The sequence below is a fragment of the Phyllostomus hastatus genome, unplaced genomic scaffold (genome assembly GCF_019186645.2).
Source record: "Phyllostomus hastatus isolate PE091 unplaced genomic scaffold, TTU_PhHast_1.1 phas_contig_90, whole genome shotgun sequence".
In the NCBI taxonomy this organism is placed as follows: Eukaryota; Metazoa; Chordata; class Mammalia; order Chiroptera; family Phyllostomidae; genus Phyllostomus; species Phyllostomus hastatus.
In genome coordinates, this window is record NW_025333984.1 from 9,900,582 (window position 1) to 9,922,618 (window position 22,037).

The 22,037-nt window shown below is 38.5% G+C and overlaps 1 protein-coding gene across 4 annotated transcripts in view; it reads right to left on the reverse strand.

Annotated features, from left to right (window-relative positions):
* The window catches only part of LOC123827723 (X-linked inhibitor of apoptosis), a 37,407-nt gene extending 17,673 nt beyond the window's left edge, over positions 1-19,734 (reverse strand). The window contains exons 1-2 of one of the 4 annotated variants that reach the window (XM_045852182.1): positions 19,605-19,734; positions 19,227-19,346 (exon numbers count right to left, since the gene is read on the reverse strand). The gene's annotated coding sequence lies outside the window, so the exon portion shown is untranslated. Of the gene's footprint in view, positions 1-8,849; positions 8,969-19,226; positions 19,443-19,604 lie in introns of those variants that run through there. The other 3 variants (XM_045852184.1, XM_045852183.1, XM_045852185.1) reach the window with 3 other exon arrangements.
* Positions 19,735-22,037: the final 2,303 nt, after the last annotated feature.

Consider the following 22,037-nt stretch of genomic DNA (forward strand, 5'->3'; position numbering starts at 1 on the left):
GTAATGAGATAAAATTTAACAGAGATATGTGTAAAGTTTTACATTCTGATTTAAAAAATCTGTCGCACAACTAAAGAAGATGGAAACCTGGTTGGAAAGAAGTCACACGAAGGCAAAGCAGATTAAAATCTTGGGATTTTAGTTAATTACCAATTCACTATGAGCCAACATTACATGACTGATAAAAAACTTAAAGCAACTCCAGGCTGCATTAATGTCCATATGTGCAACATCCAGAGCCAATTCAGCTACACTTTGCCTATTATTTTAAGTTCTGAACAAATTTAGAAGGGACGTTAACAAAGTGTAATGTCCCTAAAGAGCAATCCAGATGATGAAAATAGTGTCCTATGAGCAATAGTTGGAGGGGCAGAGAGTGGTTATTTCAAAAGGAAAAAAAAATGTGAGGGGAGGGGTATAGAGGATATAATAACTATGTTTAGATATCTAAGACATTGTCATGTAGAAAAGGGATCCAAATTCTGTGAAGCTTGAGAGCAGAATTAAAATCAAGAAATATAACTATAGACTGGGGACTTTAATTCTATACAAGGATGAACAGTTAAAATAATCAATAGGAGCACACCTGACTGGTGTGGCCCAGTGGGTTGGGCATGATCCCGCAAAGCAAAAGGTTGCTGGTTTGCTTCCCAGTCAAGGCATGTGCCTGGGTTGCACGTTTGGTTTCTAGTTGGGGCACGTATGAGAGGCAACTGATCTGTTTCTCACATCAATGTTTCTTTACCTCTTTCTCCCTCCCCTCCCTTCTATCTAAAAGTAAATTTAAAAAATAATCTTTAAAAAATAGCAGTACAAAATGAACTGGATTGCCTTGTAAAATATGAGTTCCTCCCACCACTGGAAGATACTTCGGCATGGACTATGAGCAAGTATTAAATATTTCCAAGTCTATAATTACCCTGAAGAATTAATGCTCAGTACAATCCACATGAAAATTACCTTTGGAGATGTTTTATTCCTCAGGTCAATCAAAACAGAAGTACAAAATCAGCAATCTATTCTCATTTCACAATCGTGTACATTTTGTATGGTTAAAGCAGCCACCCTATTTCAGATATTATATAAAACTCCATCATTCTGGGACTGCAGACTGGTACAACCACTATGGAAAGCAGTATGGAACTTCCTCAGAAAACTAAAAATGGATCTGCCTTTTGATCCTGCGATTCCACTGCTGGGACTCTATCCTAAGAATACTAAAACACCAATTCAAAAGAACCTATGCATCCCAATGTTCATAGCAGCACAATTTACAATAGCTAGATGCTGGAAGCAACCAAGATGCCCATCAGTGAATGAACGGATCAAAAAGCTATGGTACATTTACACAATGGAATTCTATGCAGCAGAAAGAAAGAAGGAGCTCCTACCCTTTGCAACAGCTTGGATGGAGCTGGAAAACATTATGCTAAGTGAAACAAGCCAGGCAGTGAAAGACAAATACCATATGATCTCACCTTTAAGAGGATCCTAAACAACAAAACAAAGAAACAAGCAAAATATAACCAAAGACACTGAAATAGAGGTCAGGCTGACAGTGCCCACAAAAGAGAGTAGAGGGAATTTCAAGGGACAGTGGGAAGGGTTCACGGGAACAAACTTAAAGGACACATGGTCATAAACTAAGGGGAGGGTGGTAATGGGAGGGAAGTGGGGAGGGGGGGCTGGATTGGGTGTAAAAAGGAGAAAACTGTAATTGAACAATGATTAAAATAAAATAAAAAAAACAGTCCAATTAAAGAACCTTAAAAGGCACTCAACACTTGATACTACAGAAAATAGGTTATTAGTTACAGGTGCCCCAGTAAAGTTGAGAGCATCACCAGATGAACATCTTGGGTGACCAAGGGGTGGAATCTGCATTTCCAGAACTCATTCACTTTCAGAAACTGGACTGCTAACTAACCCAATGTTAACAGAACAAGGATTAATTTACCTGGATTAAATTAAACAAATTTAATTGTGGCTGACCTTTTATTTTGAATTGGGCATGTTATAAAAATCTTGTTCCTTCTATTCCTGTCTTTAATGCTTAATAGGTTATGTTATAAAAACTAGAATAAAACACTCTTTACATGGAAACAAACAAACAAACAAACAAACAAACAAAAAAACTCCATCATTCGATGATACTAGGAGAATCTCTGAAGCTTTCAAGTGGAGACCTCATCTTCCCGGGGGTTATTCCTAAACTAACTGTTTAGATTTCACTGTTTTGAAAAGCAGATATCTATTCGGAAGCCCTCAACTGAACACTACATATACGTTATCGGAGTGAAAGCTATTGGAGAAGAGTGAAAAAATGAAATTACCAGCCCTGGCTGGTGTGGATCAGTGGATTGAGTGCCGGCCTATGAACCAGAAGGTTGTGGGTTTGATTCCCAGTCAGGGCACATGCCTGGGTTGTGGGCCAGGTTCCCCATTTGGGGGTATGTGAGAGGCAACCAACTGATGTTTCTCTCCCACATCTCTCTCTCTCTTTCCCCTTCCTCTCTCTCTAAGAATACATAAAATCTTTTAAAAAGTGAAATTACCAGAGAGGTTAAGAGCAGAAGGGAGAAAGATGACTGACAAAAGACAGAAAACTTGGGTTTGGAGGAAGGCGCCAAAAGAAAGGGTAAGAGGACTTTTAAAAAATAGTTTATTGTATGATCTTACCTAGAAGTGGAACCTAATCAACAAAACAAGCAAGCAAGCAAAACAGAACCAGAGACATTGAAATTAAGAACTGACAGTGACCAGAGGGGATAGGGGAGGGGATAGGGGAGGGGATAATGGGGGTAAAAAGGGGAAGGGTCAAGGAGTATCTACAAAATCTATAAAGGACCCATGGATAAAACCAAATGGCAACAGCATCGAGGGTGGGAGGTGGGGATGGCTGGGGTGGGGGGAGTGGTGGGGACACTCCAGAAAACGGAGACAACTGTACTTGAACAACAATAAAATAATGTAAAATAAAATAAAATTTAAAAAATAGTTTAAGTGAAATGAAGGTGGGGAAGATGATGTTTAGCAAGGAAGTATATACAGAACACAGTAATTGAGAATACAGAAGAAAATAGGGTATGGATATTGGAGAAGGGTAATAAAAAGGTCCATGGATGTGAAAATGTCTGAATGCAATAAAGTATGCTGAGACAGCAAGGCTTCTTTATGAAAGCATATTCAGCCTTTTTAGTGGGTAAGCAGAAAGGTAAGAAGGCACAGAGAAAAGATAGTCAAAGGAAGCCTTAATATAAATGGGGTAGACAGTCAGAAATCCAAGCACAAACAGTGCTTGGGGAAAAAATGGCACTATGGCAGCACACATTCACAAAACAAAGAATCAAGTAGTGTTACACATTAATATGAGGGGTACGGAAGAGTTCAAGATGTGAGATGTGTTTAAAATATACATATACATACAGCCTAGTCAACTAGATAAAGAGAGCCATAGGCAGGGGCCAAGGAGAGGAGGTTGACTGCTAATCCAGTGATAATATGGGAATACAGGAAGTTGGAGGACAGAGAAAAACACACACAAAAGACCCACCTACCTGGTATCTGAATATAATACAGAAGTTTGTTTCCCCAGGTTTTTATTATTAAATATATGAAACAAAAGCTATTTTAATGGGAAATAATATAAAATAGGATGTACATCAGACTGCTACTGCATGAAAACATATACTCATGGACAAGACCTGGAAGTTAATTTTTTAAATCCTCACCAGAGGATATGCTTATTGATTTTAGAGAGAGAGGAAGGGCGGGGGAGAGGGAGAGAAACATTGATGTGAGACAGAAACATTGCTTGGTTGCCTCTCATACATGCCGCAACTGGAGACTGAACCCTCAACTGTTCAATTTATAGGACAACGCTCCAACCAACTGAGCTACACACTGGCCAGGGCTGAAAGGTTTTTTTACACTAGCCTGCATACCTTTTTTAAAGACTTTATTTACTTTTAGAGGGAGGGAGAAAGAGAGGGAGAGAAACACCAATTGGTTACCTCTCACACGCCCTCAGCTGGGGACCTTGCCCACAACACAGGTATTTTCCCTGACTGGGAATCGAACCGGCAACCTTTGGGTTCAGAGGCCAGCACGCTATCTTCCTCCCTCTCTAAAAGTAAATAAAATCTTTAAAATAAAAAAGGAAGCAACAGACAACAGTGCCTCTGATACAAACATGCTAAAGAAGGAGTAAAATGTTTTAACCAATGCACTGTGTTCTGTCAAGCACAGAAAAAAAAAGCCATATCCAGTCACTTGTATGCCCTAAGACTTTATACCTGTTTTCTATTACAGATGTTGATATTCACCGGGAAACATATTGTAGGGTTAGTTCATCTTTAAACACAACACTGAACATTCCCTAGCACTCAATAACTGGAATGCTTTCAGTCTAAGGGAGATACCACATGGCTTAGAAAGGTCCCGGGGATCTCTTTACATCCTAGCTTGTTCCAGGAGGTCTGGCTCTTGGACAAGTCTATTGGCTGTTAATGATGATGCAGAAGTTTCAGGGTAGAGTTTTGATCAAGTAACAGACACGATGATTGCAGACAGCTGCAACCTTGTCAAAACAGCAAGACAAATCAGAAGAATAATATTAAGAACAGTAGGACTTCTGACAGCTCCAACAAATCCACTGATAGCAGCCTTCTAGGCTATATACAGCAGACTGAACTGAACATTGAGCCAAAGGATGAAGAAAGTGATGAAGCTGACATTATTATTGAAGATAATGGTGCATGCCACAGAAGATTCCTACCTTGGAGTAGTTGACACAAATAGAACAAACTTAGTTTTGAGTCTGGACAGAAAGGGTTTATTCCTTCTAATTCAGCGAGTTTAGTATCTCCCTAGCAAGTGGTGCAAACAGAGGATTTTAAACATGCTCCAGATCAAACAATAAATAACTCTTAGAACATGGAACAATTATAACATGAGGAAAAAATTGAATGTTTTCTGAGTGAGGCTGTCACAGGACTTGTAAATTTGGCTAGTTTAAGAGCTTTTAAACCTCTGATCCAATGCTCTGGAATAGGCACGAGAACAATAATGTTGCAAGTTAAAATATTATAAAAATAAATAGAAATAGAAAGATTGGTGATTGCCTGAACTGAGTGAGGAGGGGAGATGGGGAGCACCTGAAAATGGTTATTGACTTTCTTTTTGGAGTAATGAGAACATTCTAAATCAGGTGTACTGATGTTTGCACAACTCTGCAAATACACTAAAAACCAATGAAATGGACACTTCCAAGTTAACTTTATGGTATATGAATTATACCTTGATAAAACTGTTTAAATGTTATTAAAATAATAGCTTTGTAATTGTTAGCGTGTTCTTTAATAGACCAGATGTCACTTTAAGACTAAAAACAAAGGAACATTTGCTAATGAAGTTATATGCTTTGATATGGAAAGCTAGATGTCACAGTACATTTTCAGAACTAGGTGAGAGTACCAAATCACTTGTTTGAAGTGGTTAAATATTTAACCTGTTGCAAAGATCCCAGTTAAGTTTGCTTTAACTACATATTTTAAATTCTAACGTGAAGTCTGCCCTGGTTGGTGTGGCTCAGTGGATTGAGTGCCAGCCTACAAGCCAAGGGGTCATCAGTTTGATTCCTGGTCAGGGCACATGCCTGGGTTGCTGGCCAGGTCCCTGGTTGGGGGCATGTAGGAGGCAACTGATCGATGTATCTCTCATACATGGATGTTTCTCTCCCTCTCTTTCTTCCTCCTTTCCCTTCTCTCTAAAAGTAAATAAATAAAATACTTTAAAAGAAAAAAGATTTAGGACATGTGAAGGAGGCAACTGACTGATGTTCTGAGAGGATTAAAAAATTACTGAAAAAAAAATTATGCAAGCAATACAACTCTATTAGCTCCCACTATAATACTACTATCATGCTGACTGAATCCTTATGTAATTAAAGGCATCTGTTTAAAATAAAAAAATAGTTGTTTTTAGAATCTGATCTATGACATATTTGCTGATTCTTCCACTCAAATCTCCAGAATGACCACTCTTTGTGTTCCCATGATGTCCTCTACATAATTTGCTGAAGACCCAAGTATACTAGAAGATTTAATAATTTCTGCAGGTGTCTGTATGTGTGTGTACACATATGTTATTAGAATGTAGGTACTGTGCTGGCTGGTGTGGCTCAGTGGATTGAGCACTGGCCTGTGAACCAAAGGGTTGCCGGTTCGATTCCTAGCCAGGGCACATGCCTGGGTTGCAAGCCAGGTCCCCAGTTGGGGGCATGAGAGGCAACCGACCACTGTTTCTCTCACATATCATGTTTCTCTTCCTCTCTCTAAAAATAAATAAATAAAATCTTAAAAAAATAATGTAGGCACTTTACAATAGGGCTGTGTTTCTATCACATTTGTATTCCCAATGCCTAAAGTAATGCACAACACACAGTGGTACTTGAGAAACATTGTTGAAGCACCGCTATTAAGCTACTGTCATTATTATTCCACATTCCAAGCACTACCTCCCCTGGACTCTTGAAATCATGGTGAGTACTAAAAATTGTTAATATGCCACTGTGCCTAGGAAATGTGACCAAAATACAGGGTCCAGCAGAAGGCCTACTTGCCTGCAGTTGGTAGGGTAATAATATGAGAGTAATAACTTATAGTTTTAATTTGAACATTTCACCTACAATGTCACATGGTGTGCTTGAATGTAATATTATGTTCCAGAATTACATACTTATGATCTTATTAATAAAAAGGGACATTATTGGTGTCGGACCCTGTAGAAAATACATGCATACAATGTAAGCAGTATAATTCTTCAGTGATAAAAAGCCCATACTAATATCACTTTTCAAAAATATTATAGGACTCATAAAATTTTTCATAGTAACATCATAAAAATTTTATATGTATTAACCAAAAAACACCATCGTAATTTAACATTTATCTTAATATTCACTCTTTGCTCAAATATTACAAGCTGTTCTCAGCGGTAGCCTTTTCCTCTATAGAGGGTCCAACACAGAGATCTTGTTAAGTAAGCAGCATTCTCCCTGACTCAATGTAGGTCAATCCCTCTTTTAATTATCTTAAAGCATTAGCCAATTAGTTCCCTGTTTAGAAATAGCATTTTGTTTTACAAAGCTGTAGTATCTAGGAAATATATCTATGTCAATGTCACACAGTATAAAAAAGCTGAATTTTTAAGATGATACACCCTAATCAAAAATGAAATTTCATTTTTCAAATTCAGCTTTTATACCATGATACGTTTACATAAAAATTCAACATTCAGTCAAATTGTTCATTTACACTATCCTAAAACTCTTCAAATGATGAAGCACATTTTCTTATAACTTTAAGTTTAAATGGTCAAAAAACAGTTCTGAAGTTAATTATATTCAATCAGATCAAAAGTTCTTTCCATAAACTTAAGCACTAGTGTCATTCAAATAACTGAATGGCATTAATGAGCATTTAGCCCATATACTCAGTCAATAACATACGCTTACTAATACAGCTGTATACAATGTATGCTTGATTATCAAACCTACTTCTATAAATACTTGAAAGGGCATACTGAGAACCAACAAAAGAAATATCAATTACACGTTCACTTAATTTAGAAAGTCATAGTAATACCTGAATTTGAGCACAGACCTACAATCTTTGACAAATTATTCATAATAACTAACTCCACAGGTACAGTTCCCACAGAATAAACATACAGTAAAGCATTCCCTCATCTAGTCTTCAACAAATTTTGGGACTCTGTTCCCCCAAAAGAATGTTGTGCATGAAGAATACACAGATTTGGGGCTTAAGAATTCACCCAAGAGCACAAAAGGGATCAAGATCACTATTATTTCATCTTCCATTTCACTGAAAACTGTTTAGAATTTAGGATGATTTATAGTGCTCATTGATCAACAGTCTGACTCAAAAACATACCATGTACATTATAAACTGTAGATCCATGACATAGATTAATACTATTTATGCTTATTCAGAGCTCAGATCAAAACCTTTCCTCCCTGGCCAGGTGGTTCAGTTGGTTAGAGCGCAGTTGATTGTTGGACTGTCACCCCATACACCAAAAGGCTGCAGGTTCGATTCCCGGTCAGGGCATACAAGAGTCAACCGATCAATGTTTCTCTCTCTATCTCCTTTTCTCTCTCCCTAAGATCCGTGAACACATCCTCTGGTGAGGACCAACAACAACAACAAAAAAACTTTGCTAAAATCAGAGTAGGCCGAAAATCTCAAGATGGAAACCAACATAATCTTTAATACAAACTGTTTTCCTTTTTAAAAGAGAGGGATTAGCCCTGGCTGGTGTGGCTCAGTAGATTGAGTGCAGGCCTATGAACCAGAGGGTTGTGGGTTTGGTTCAGTCAGGACACATGCCTGGGTTGCAGGCCAGGTGGGGGCGTGTGAGGGGCAACCACACATTGATGTTTCTCTCCCTCTCTTTCTGCTTCCCTTCCCCTCTCTAAAAATAAATAAATAAAATCTTTAAAAAAGGAGGGGGTTAGAAAAATCCTACTACCCAGGTTGTGAACAATTTAGTATATTTATCTTTTAAGAACCTTTCTGTGTGCACAAGCGCATGCACACTATAAAAACTTTTAAAGAGGATTTACTATAAATGGTATTGTATAACTTGCTTTTTTCATTTAATAGTATACAATAAATATCTTCCCACATCAATTTTAATGTGGATCAGAAACACTATTTTCAGTGGATGACAAGTACCTAGCTGTATGAATGTATCATAACCTCACCAAATTCATACTGTTTAACATTAATTTTAGATGTATATTGTTTAAGAGAGACAATACTCACATGATCAATTCAAGAGGCGCAAAAGTTGCATCCATTCCTCCCCTGTACCTTAAACCTCTGGTTCCCTTCCTAGAAGCAATCACTCTTACCAGTTTTCTGTGTATTCCTCCACAGATGTTCTATGAATATAAAAGCATGTATGAGCATTTAAAAAAATAAATGTTAACATAGTTTATATGCAGGTATGTACCTTCATTGCTGGACATTTAGAAAGCTAGCAATATTTTACTATTATAGTTTTGTATACTACTGTATAAATACTATATAATTTTTATTATTATTAAAATGTTGGAATGAATATCCTATCTAAACCTGTTTATGTCATTATTTGCTTTTAACACTCATATAAAATGGTTTCAAACAGGAGTGTGTCTTAGCACAACCACTTTTTAATAAAAAAAAAGTGGTGAATAATAATGACCAACAACCATATACAAAAATGTTAAATCTTTGCCTCAGAGGAAAGTTCCTTGGAGAGACCATAGGGTCCTAGAACATACATAAATCCACCCACCCAGGAATCAACACCAAAAGGGCCCAATTTGCTTGTGGGTAGCAAGGGAAGTGACTGAAAGCCAGCCCAGAGACAAGCAAGCGGCATTGTTCCTTCTCTGACCCCTCCCGCACATTACAGCACCACAACACAGCCATTTGGGTTGCCCTGCCCTGGCGAATACCTAAGGCTCTGCTCCGCCCTAACAGGCTCACAGACAAAAACAAAACAAAACAAAACAAAAACACAGATCAAAGCTCCAAAAATAGAACTAGGTGATGAAGAGATAGCCAACCTATCAGATGCAGATTTCAGAACACTGGTAATCAGGATGCTCACAGAAATGGCTGAGTATGGTCGGAAAAAGAGGAAGAAATAAAGACTATGCAAAGTGAAATAAAGAAAAATATATAAGGAACCAACAGTGAAGGGAAGGAAATCGGGACTCAAATCAATGATTTGGAGAAGGAAGAAATGAACACTCAACCAGAACAGAATGAAGAAACAAGGATTCAAAAAAATGAGGAGAGGATTAGGGACCTCTGGAACAACTTTAAACATTCCCACATCTGAATCATAGGGGTGCCAGAAGAAGAGGAAGAGCAAGAAATGGAAAACTTATTTGAAAAAATAATGAAGGAGAATTTCCCCAATCTAGCAAAGGAAATAGACTTCCAGGAAGTCCAGCTCAGAGTCCCAAAGAAGCTGGACCCAGGGAAGCACACACCAAGGCACATCATAATTACATCACCCAAGATTAAAGATAAGGAGAGAATCGTAGAAGCAGCAAGAGAAAAGGAGACAGTGACCTACAAAGGTGTTCCCATAAGACTATCAGCTGATTTCTCAAAAGAAACCTTTCAGGCAAGAAGGGGCTGGAAAGCAGCGCTCAAAGTCATGAAAGGCAAGGACCTATATCCAAGATTACTCTATCCAGCAAAGCTATCATTTAGAATGGAAGGGCAGATAAAGTGCTCTCCAGATGTGGTCAAGTTAAAGGAGTTCATCATCACCAAGCCATTATTACATGAAATGTTAAAGGGACTTATCTAGGAAAAAAATGATCAAAACTATGAACAGTAAAATGACAACAAACTCACAACTATCAACTGAACCTAAAAAACAAAGAAAAACAAACTAAGCAAACAACTAGAACAGGAATAGAATCACAGACATGGAGATCTCATGGAGGGTTATTAGCAAGGAGAGGGCAGGGGGAAAACGGGGGAAAAGGTACGGGGAATAAGAAGCATGATTGGTAGGTACAAAGACAGGGGGAGGTTAAGAACAGTATAGGAAATGAAGAAGCCAAAGAACTTATATGTATGACCCATGGACAGGAACTAAGGCGGGTGGAATGCTAGAGAGAAGGGGGTGTACAGGGTGGAGAGGAATAAAGGGGAAAAAAGTGGGACAACAGTAATACCATAATCAATAAAATATATTTAAAAAAAGAAAAAAGCTGGTTACAAGATAATATTGTACAGTATAATCCCAATTAAAAAATACATAAAGATTTAGGCTAAATTATGCATTAAAATTCTACTGATTATCTCTTCATAGTGGGATTACTGATTTTTATTATTGTTTTTCTTAATTTTCTAAATTTTATCCAGCAAATATACTAGATTCTAATCAAAAGAAAAAGCAGTTTGGCCCTCACTGGTGTGGTTCAGTGGGCTGATTGCCAATTTGATTCCCATCGGGGTACAAGCCTTGGTTGCAGGCCAGGTCCCCAGTTGGGAGCATGCAAGGGACAACTGATCAATGTTTCCTTCCCTCTTTCTCCCTCCCTTCTTCTCTCTAAAAAAATGAATAAAATTTTTAAAAAAGAAAAACAATAAAAAAAGAAAAGAAAAGCAAAAGCAGCTGGGCTGTTGATTAGTCAGGCCTCTTACACAATCCTGTCCAGAAGACTGGGGGTGTTATTTTGGCTATTTTCCATGTGGCAATGTGGAAACTTCATCTGTGAAAACATTGTCCCAGTAAACTATCAATATCAGGGACTAGTATTGCAAAGTTTTGGCTTTTCATTCACAGAAAATAATTTTATGACTTACGAAAAGGAGAGGAAAGGATATGTTCTTGGTCATTAATTTTTTGCCTATTCTGAGAATTTTTGCCAGTTTGTTACTTTGTAATATTACTGTTAGATGACTGCATCTGAGCAACCCTGATGAAAAAGGAGAAATTTTAAACTGATGTCAACATTGTCGATCAGCAGATTAGAAAAAAGGATACAGTCAACTCTTGATAAAAGCAGTAATCACGGGGGCTAGCCATGAACAAATGTATTTTGGTCCATTTCTTGGGTGGCAGTATATCACTAACAGAAGGCTAAGAAACAGGTGAGTCCTGATTGAGACATACTGCTAACTTGAGTTGAAAAATAAAAGGACTTTGTTGAAAAATGTTTTGAGTGATGTCTACTGCTGGAGTTATGACCTGTTCAACTCACTGCCTTGTAAAAATAATTAATTTGGAGCCTAGTAAGAAGAGGCTCCCCTGATCTTTGGCCAAAATTTTTCTTAAAATAATTTTTACAAAAGGGCAGCTCAAATCAAGTACACTGCAAAGTAAAGCCATTATATTTTATAGACACCCACAAGGAAAACCTGATCACCATAATTATGTGCTGAATAGGATAACAGAAATCACTCTTTCTTTTCTTTTAGAGAGAGAGGGGAAGGGAGGGGAAGGAACATCGATTGGTTGCCTCTTGCACATGCCCCCAACTGGGGATCCAACCTGCAACCCAGTCATGTGCCCTGATAGGGAGTCAAACCTGCGAACTTAAGGTTTACAGGATGACACTCCAACCAACTAAGCCACACCATCCAGGGCCACTCTTTCATTTTAAAAATAAGGCAACTAAAGCACAAGGAAGTTTTTACAATTTTTACTTATTGATTTTTTAGAGAGGGAGGGAGAGAAACATCAATTTGTTGTTCCACTCATTCACACGTTCATTGGTTGATTCTTGTATGTGCCCTGACTGGAGATGGAATCCACAACCTTGGTGTATCTAGATGATGCTCCAATCTACTAAGCCCATAAGGAAGTTAAATATTTGACTAAGACCATACCGCTGATTAGTGGCACAGAACTGGAACTTACTCTACTTGATATTTGTCCAGATAACTTATCCTGACAGAATGATTAGGATTCAGTACTTAAAAATCATATGGTTCCATAAGGGCAGTGATGAGGTCGTTAAAAAAAAGATTTTATTTATTTATTTTTAGAGAGAGGAAGGATGGGAGAAAGAAAGGAAGATAAACATCAATGTGTGGTTGCCCCTCATGTGCCCTCCATTGGGGACCTGGCCCACAACCCAGGCATGTGCCCTGACTGGGAATCAAACTGGTAACCCTTTGGTTCACAGACCACACTCAACCCACTGAACTACAACAGCCAGGGCATGATAAGGTCCTTTTAATGGATGACTCAGTGAATGGGAAATAGTGATACTAGATATTTCCTAGAATTAAGTATTCTCTTCCACGAGCATGTTGGGATCTCCAGCAAGTATTGAAATAAGTTTTAAATAAAAGCCAACATCTTACCTTTTTTCCTCAGTAAAAATATTTAATTCTATCTGAAAGCTACTCTGCTGCCCACATGAAAACATTTAATAGTTTTGTCTTCTATCTGGGTTTGAATTAAAGATCTGACACAAAAGTCCTGAGTAGATCAGTTGGTTAGAGTGCCATCCCAATATGCCAAGGTTGTGGGTTTAATCCCAGGTCAGAGCATGTATAAGAATCAGCCAATGAATGCATAGATAGGTGGAACAGATTGATGTTTCTCTCCCTAAAAAATCAATAAATTAATTTTCTAAAAAGACACAAAGTCTTTTAGAAAAAAAAAGAAAAAAATCACTTATTTGCCACAATAAGTTATTATAAGCCAAATTAAAACAGTACAAAATATCTAATAAGTGCCCATGTGTACTAAACACTTACAAATTTATTTCCCTCCATCCCACCTTTTAACTACATGTAAATACTGTCTCTAACCTACTAAAACATGCTTAACTGAAACTAAAAATTTCTAATCCTACTTCTTTTAACACAAGGGCAAAATTTAAGCATGAACTTGTAATTCCACAGCTTATCCTCTTTTTTCACCATGTTACCTCTGATGATAACTAAAATATGCAGTGTACTTTACAATTTAGAATGCTTTCATAGGTGGTATCTAATTAAACCTATACAATATATCATAACACCCATTTGAAATATGGGGAAACTGGTTTTCTGGCTGGGTGTTACTCATCAAAGATCCCATGACCAGTAATAGCAGTCAAAAATTAAACCCAGTCATTATGACCAATGTAGGTCTAAGGAAATTACTGTAAGGATTACTGGCAGAAGGGGTAGTCCGGTGAGGTAACACAAAATGTTAGGCTCCTTGCCCTTTCAAGAGCTGAAAAATTAGCTGGAGCCATACACAGAAAGGTAAATTGCATACCAATATATGCTGATAGGCCTGTGTTTTCAGGTCAATAAAATTATTACAGGAATAAGTATAAAAGTTCAAACAATATTTAAGTATTTAGAGATATACCAGAGAGTGCACAGTGGCACCAGCTTTGCCCCGTTTAGGAAATCAGCCTTAACTCACTCAGTTGTTCTCTGTCTGACCATCTGAGTTCAAGCTATTCCCAGTCTATACAGGAGAGGGGAAGCAGAGTTTGCCACTCCAAAACATGCCCCTTTGAAATATTAATTATTTTAAGCTGCTTATTTTTAAGAAAAAGGCTTAGAAAGAACCTTTGAACCTCCCTCTTAGCAGTCGAAAGGAATGCAGATGGAAAACCTGCTTAAAGGAACTGTCACTTTAGCATAATGTAATACAAGGGTGGCAGAGAGGAACCTGCAAAGTCCGGAGACTCCCCATTGTTTCTGGCTGCCATGACAAGACTTTGTTTCCTTATTGCATGTTTGCTTTCTCTCATTTACCTCTGAATTGCCTACTTTTCCTTTGAAGTCCCAGATCCCTGCCTCCCTCTCAACTGCCCAATTTGTCCTGGGGTCTCGTAACCTTACAGAGCCTCCATGTGTACATACACAATAAATCTGGTTATTTTCTCTTTGTAATCTGTCTCATTTCAATTCGATTTTAAACCAGCCAGAAGAACTCAGAAGGGTAGAGGAAAATTATTTTTCCTCACCCACACAGGTAAACCGCACTTTTACCATGACCTAGATTCCTAAAAGCACATTTTTATAAAAGCACATCATGTTAAGAATCACATGTACCCTTAAAGACTGGGTACCAATCACACCGAAATCCAAAATCAAATCCCAAAATGTATCAAATAGCAGAACTACATCTATACCAACAGTGTCCAGCCTGCGGCCCGTGGGTATGCATGTGGCCCAACACAAAATTGTAAATTTATTCAAAACCCATTTTTGTTTGCCCAGCAGTTTTCATTGGTGTTTGTATATTTAATGTGTGGCCCAAGACAATTCTTCCAATGTGGCCCAGAGATGCCAAAAGTTTGGACACCCCTGACTATACCATAATTAAAAATAAAAGTTTGCCCTGGCTGGTGTGGCTCAGTAGACTGAGTACAGGCCTGTGAACCAAAGGGTCACTGGTTGGATTCCCAGTCAGGGCACACGCCTGTGTTGCAGGCCAGATCCCCAGTCAGGGGTGTGTAAGAGGCAACCACACATTGATGTTTCCCTCCCTTCCTCTCTGTCTAAATATAAATAAATAAAATCTTCAATAGAAAATAATAAAAGTCCATGCCAGGCCCTACAAAATGAATATAAATATGATTTTATCACAGAAAGGACAACATACTATTAAGTTATATAAGGAACAGATAAAACATGTAATTCTTAAGTTTGTCCTCAAATCCTTATGGTAGATAGAATAACTAATGTACAACTACTTTGCTTAATTTCTCAGAAGATAGGCCTTTCTTTTCTATTACCTGGAGCACCTAGAAAGTTAATTTTTTTCCTTTTTCATCTAATACATTTCTTTGTAACAAGCAAGAGTATTCAGTCAACATTTTTTTAAACCAGGCACCTACTTACTACATGTCAACCACTGCCAAAACATTGATATTAAAGCTTAGCTCAAAGTAGAAGGTGTTCACGGTGTGTTCATTATCTCAGCCTAAAACCATTTTCATAAAATGCTATTTCAACATTTCTCACCTCAGCTCAATGTACTAAAAAAAAAACCCAACAAAACAAATTGGTTAATTTTGATCAAAGCAATACCATAAAGAAATATGTTTAAGAGATCTTCATCTTTCAAAATACAGCATGCAATAGAAGAAAAGTAGGAGCACTGGAATCAGAGAAATCTGGATTCGAATTCTACCTCTGCAACTCAATAGCTATTTGGACCTTGGGCAAGTTATTGAACACTTCTTAACTTCCAAATTTTCTCTCCTCTGTGCTATAATCCCAGAATATAAAATTCAGAAGCCCAGTTTCTCACTCTTTGACCTATTACATACCCACCTTACGAAATCAAACTAAAACACGTCAGCTTTTTAACACAATGATACATGTACCACATACACCTCCAACAAATTAAACCTAAGTATTTAGCATGTGAAATTTTAAAATACATGAAAGTATAAACCATAAATTATTAGGGAATGCATCTCCGCATTATTCTTAGTTTCTTGTCCCTTTATTTGAGATATTTATTTCAAACAGATTTGGGATTGTTAAATGGGATTTTTTTCATTGACAAAATCTGAGATAATTCGTTTTTTAAAAAACTACTATAATGGGTTTTGAATCTTTGAATCACCCAGCTCAAACCTGTTACTCTACAGATGAAGGAAAGGTGGTAGAGAATAATATGCTGAATACATAAAAAAACTATATTTTGAAAGACTTCATGACAAAGGAAATATTCAATACAGAATATTGAAAGGATTAAAACAATCTATATACAATATAATCCTAAATAAAAAATAAGTAAATATAAAAGAATATGGGTTATACTGAATTAGCTGTATATTACCCTGAATCTCATAAATTTTCTATAATAAGCACATTTCTTTTATAGTATATAATATTCTAAATACTCTCTTCAGGTTTTGAATTAAATGGAACACATACGTGAAAAACAGTTATGGAAAAAGAAATATGGAGGCACTGAGATTTGGTGACTTGCTCACAATCGCACAGCTAATTGGAAACAAAGCCAAGACAAGAAACCCAGTCATCCACAAAAGGGTTCTTCCCAATGTACCACATGGCCTCTAGGATACAAAACTAACATTTGTTCAATATCACCTTCTTATTTTACCAGTGTTTGTTTCCTGAAAACTACTCACACAATTAACTTAAACAGTGCTACAGATTACACTTTATAATACTATTACCAGATTAGAGCAGAGATTAAGTTTGAGAATTAACAGCTAATGGTAATCTTCCAGTCTCAAAATAAGGGCATCTATGTTGCCATATTCACCTTTGTAACCCTACCACACAGTACAATGACTGGCACAGAGTAGGTGCTCAATAAATGGTTTTGTTTTCACACAAACCATAGCTTTTCTTCCCTGTTAGCACTAGCTATCAGACTTAAATAATACAAAAAAAAACACTCAAAAACAATGAAATACATAATTCCACATTTCGGGGTCTTTAAGCATTTATAATATAAACAAAGGATTCACTAAACAAATTATTTTTACAATAAATGTAAGGGGAATGTTTCCAGTACTAAAATATTTCAAGCACTACACAAATCAATGACACATTAATTTCCAGAATTCTTAACTACTGAAATGAGCCTAAATAACCTTTAGTCACCATTACTTTGTCTACACAGTGAGTCACTGAATGTACTAAAAAGCAGTAAAATTATAGGTATAGTACAAGGGGCACTGGACTGGGACCCAGATCCTGGTCCAAGCTCTGCTAATAATCACATATGTAACCTGGAGCAACTCACTTTTTCTTTTTTGAGGCCTGATTAACCTATTCATAAAAACAAAAGAGCTGAACTACTAATCACCAGGGATGTTTCAGTTTTAATTTTCAAATGATTCTTATCTACAAAGATTCTACATTAAGATTTTTTCATTGTGTCAAATTTAATATACTGAATGTTAGTTTGCTACATTATTTGATTCAAAAACTTAGCGGATTTTCATGTAATTTTCTTAACCAATGTCACCCTAATAAATTCAATAAAAAAGTTTTTAAAAGGTTAGCACATTTTGTAAAAATATTTAATATGTCTAGTAACATATAATTTTTAACACCTTACATTAGAAACAATAGAAGAAAACCAAAGAAGAAATGTGAGCATGATTTGCCAGTTGGTCTGACGTGAACCACACTGGATCTTACAATACAAACCACTAATACATAATAAATAAAAAACAATAAAACCCCCAAACCACTGATACATACATATATGTATATATATATACACCATTGACATATACTGATATACATATACATGTATTAACTTTAAAACTTGATTTTAATTATAAAACCAAAACTTGTTTATTATAAGAAATTCAAACAGTACCTGAGGCCATATGTGAAGTGCAAAGTAAAAAGCCTCCCACCCTCTCCATTCTCCATTAACTACTGTTAACATTTTTATATATCCTTCAAGAAGTTACCTTAGCAGGCAGGGGAGAGCAATAAGGGAAAAATGGGGACAACTGTAACTGAACAACAAAAAAATTTGGAGAAAACAAAAGTTAACAGCGTATACATTATGTGCCTGTGTGTATACATAAATCTTTTAAACCTAAAATTTTGCCACTTCTTGAATGATGAGAGAAAATGTCTCAAGCACCGGCTTCATAAGCATGTTCAAAATACTGAAAGTTGTAGCAGAGCTGCATGGCGCAAGTGGTATATGCTTCAGAAACGTGCTTTAAACGGAATGTATTTAATTTTCTTGCTAGGAGGCGGCTCAAGTGTAGCAGTTGCGCAGAAAAAGTAGTTAGCAAGGAGGCAGGCAACCTGGGTTCTAATTTAGGTAGTCGAGTAGCCTTAGGCAAGCCATGAAATCTTCCTGTGCCTTAGTTACTGTTTTTGTAAACGGTTGAACGAAGATCCCTTCCAACTCTAAAATGTTATAATTCTAAGATGGCCGTCTGTAACTGTTCTCTTGAACTGGTTGTAACAATGTTAAGTAAAAAAAAGAGAAATACTATAGTGACCTCCAGTCTTACCAAAGTAATTTCTATGCATTGTTAACAATCAAGGTATAGTTGTTACAGAACTAGCGACATGATTATATTTGAAAGAAAAGTAGATTATTGAATCGGATAGGTTTTTACAAAGCTTCGATTGACGTTTTCCTTTTTTTTTTTTTTTTTGAGGAGGAGGGCCGTGGCTTAGTTTCAGTAATAACCAACCACACCGCCCGAAAATAAAATAATTAAGTGTATTTCGGACTTAAAATAATGGAACTGAAAGTTAGACTGAATTTTGTTTCACTTACAGAATATGCTGTGAAGATGACTAGGGCAGCAAAGGTTGGAAAGAATTACTAGCTAATTTCCTCTTCTGGAAGCTCTTTGGCTCCCATTCTTTCTGTTTCACACGCCCTCCTCGCCCACACTCCACCCAGTTCCAAACATGCCACAGGCATCAGATGGGGGTGTCGGAGGGGTCCCTTTGATCACTAAAAAAAGTTCCTTGACTCGATTTACTTTAGAGGTCATGGGGTTCAGGCTGGCACCCACTCGCCCACGCCTTCCTACGACAGTCCCGGAAACCTGGGCCGAGAGCCCTGACCTGCCATCCCTGGCGGGCAAAGGCGGCCTTCCCGCCTTCTCCCGTAGCGCGGGGCCCAATGGGGGGAGGGGAGGGGAGAAAAGAAAAGGGGAGGAGAACGAGAGGGAAGCCCGTGAGGGCAGTACCCACCGTGCCAGGAGAGCCGGCCGGATCACCCGCGGCGCCCCGCGCGGTCCCGAGGGGAGGGTCCCGGAGGAGGGGCGGCCCAAGCCCCAATCTCGAACGCCAACTCCACTGAGCAGACCGGGCCTAAAAGGAAACGGAAGTCCCTTCGTCTCCCTCACTTGCACCCACCAGACTAGCCATCCCCCGGAGGAACCGCGAGGGACTGGGGCAGGGGGGGGGGGGGGCGGACTCAAAGTGGCACCGGACACAGTCCACCCGTCTCACCGCCCCGGCCCCGCCACTGGGGCCCCTGCAGTCTTCTTCCCGCCACCCCCGCTCTGGAGGCCAGCCTCCCGCCCTGCAAACCCCTCCTTCTCTCCCCTCCGCCATTTTCGAGCTTACCCCTAGGGCCCGGGCGTTCCTCGCGGAGCGCTCAGTCCACCCGGGGCGCCGCGGTGGTCCTGCCACTTCCTAGGGCGGGAAGGGGACAGCCAGGACAAATGAAGCCCTCTCCCCACCCCCCCACCCCCCCCCCAGTTCGAAACCCGAACTAGCCGGCGAGCGCGCATGCGCCGTGGGCACCGCGCAGTCTCCGCCCCCAGCTCAAGTGTTTCCTCTTTCAGCTTGGAGGTGTTTTTTTTCCCACGGTTTTTACCTGCTGGTTTTTGAGGCTGAGGAGTAGGGGAGTAGAAGTTGAAGGATGAAAAGAGAGCGAACATGTTGAGTTTTTACTGTAGACCAGGCACTGTGGGAGCCATATAACGTGTTCTTTGTTGTAATTTTAACAACCATGTAAAGTAGACACTCTCTCATTAAACCCATTTTATAGGGAAAATTGAGGCCCGGAAAGGATAACTGCCCCAGTAGCACTCAGGTAATAAGCGAGAGAACTAAGATTGCAATATGATTTTTGTCTAAGGAGAGAAGGATGAAAGGAAAAGAAAGTAGGACAATTAGTGGGAGCAGGAAGGGGATTGGGAAGATGAAGGGAAAAATGAAGGCCCTGACTGGTGTAACTTAGTGGATTGAGTGCGGACCTGAGAACCAAAGGGCTGCCAGTTCAATTCCCAGTCAGGGCACATGCCTGGGTTGCTGGCCAGGTCCCCGGTTGGGGACATGTGAGGGGCAATCACACATTGATGCTTCTCTCCCTCTCTCTCTCCTTCCCTTCCCACCTCTCTAAACAAATAAATAAAATCTTTAAAAAAATGAATGAGTACAGAAAGCACAAAGAAAGGAAGCAAAGGAAATCTGTATACACAAAATGCTGATTATAATAGATATATTTATATTCACGTATGCTGTAGGATTATGAGACCAAAAGATGAATTCTGTTTTAGAAACTTGTTCTCCCCTAGAAGCTAATGTAGTGAGATGAAAGATTTTGAATGAGAAGTATTCATTTCATGGGGAAGATCCTGCATCTTTAAATGATGCTGCCCCTCATGAAAAGGGAAATTGGATTGAGTAAAGACTTCTTTTTGGTTCTTAGGCATTTGCTAAGAACAGTTATCTCTTCTGATCTTCTCCCACTGTCACAGCTCTGGGAATCTCACATCTGACTTACTGTAATAATAGTCATTGCAAGCAAATATTTATTTCATTTAATTCTCACAGCAACCTTATAAAATACGCAACTATCATTATTCCCATTTTACAGTTGAAGATACTGAAGGTTTGAAAGAAAGTGAAGGCATTAGCCAAAGAATGTATGTGTATAACCCATAAACACAGACAACAGTGTGGTGATGGTTAGAGAGAGAGGGGCAGGATCTGGATGGAGGCCGCCAAAGGGGGGAAAATGGGGACAGCTGCAATAATGTCAACAGGAAACAATAAAGAAAAAAAAGATATTGAGGTTTAGAGAGGTGAGGTAACTTGCACAAAGTCACCCTGCTAGTATGTGTGGGAGCAGAAACTGATTCAAACCTAGAGCTGTCTGATTATAGACATATCCAATCATTACTCTGTCTCCTAACTGACCTCTATCCCTTGTCTACTCCCCCACAATCCAGTCTGCACAAGGCCATTTGAGTTAAACTGTTCAATATGGCCTCCAGGATAATGGTAAAATTACTTGACTTCATGTTCACTCTCTCCTTGGTCATCCTACCTATTATCAAACAAAATGGAAGTGTTTACTGTGCACCTACCCATCCCCAGCTTTCCTGCCTCTTCTATTAATTTGCTCAAACTGTTCCTTATTGGAGGTGAAAAGACCACCCCTGCACAAAGCCTTCTTGGATTTTCTTAGCCGAAGGTCATCTCTTCCTCCTCCGAACCCTCTGAGAAGTTGAATTTGTTTTTGGTTTTGTTAACATCTTTTAAAAATTGTGGTTAAATATATATAACATAAAATTTACCATTTTGACTACTTTAAGTGTAGAGTTCAGTGGCATTATGTACATTCACCACCCACCTCCAGAACTTTTTCATCTTACTTGGCACTTGAATTTGTATCTTTGTTATGGAGCACAGTGCTTTCTGTCTACAGTGTAGCTACTGTGTACATGCTTTATCTCACCTATGTTGTATGATAATTTGTGGCAAGATCTATATCTAACCCATTTTTGTAATTCCTCCAAAACTCCTGGAATCATCTTTAATTGCACTCTTCTATCCCACATCCAATTCATGAGCAAATCCTGCCATCTCAATTTTCAAAATATAGCCAGAATATCACCAACTCTCATCAACAATACTACACCCCTAGTTCACTCTCTCTTGGACTGTAAAAGCTTCTTCACCAATTTCTTAGATTACCTTCTTGTCCCTTTCCAGTCTATTCATAAAGGAGCCAGAGTTATCCTAATAAGTCAGATCATTATAAAATAT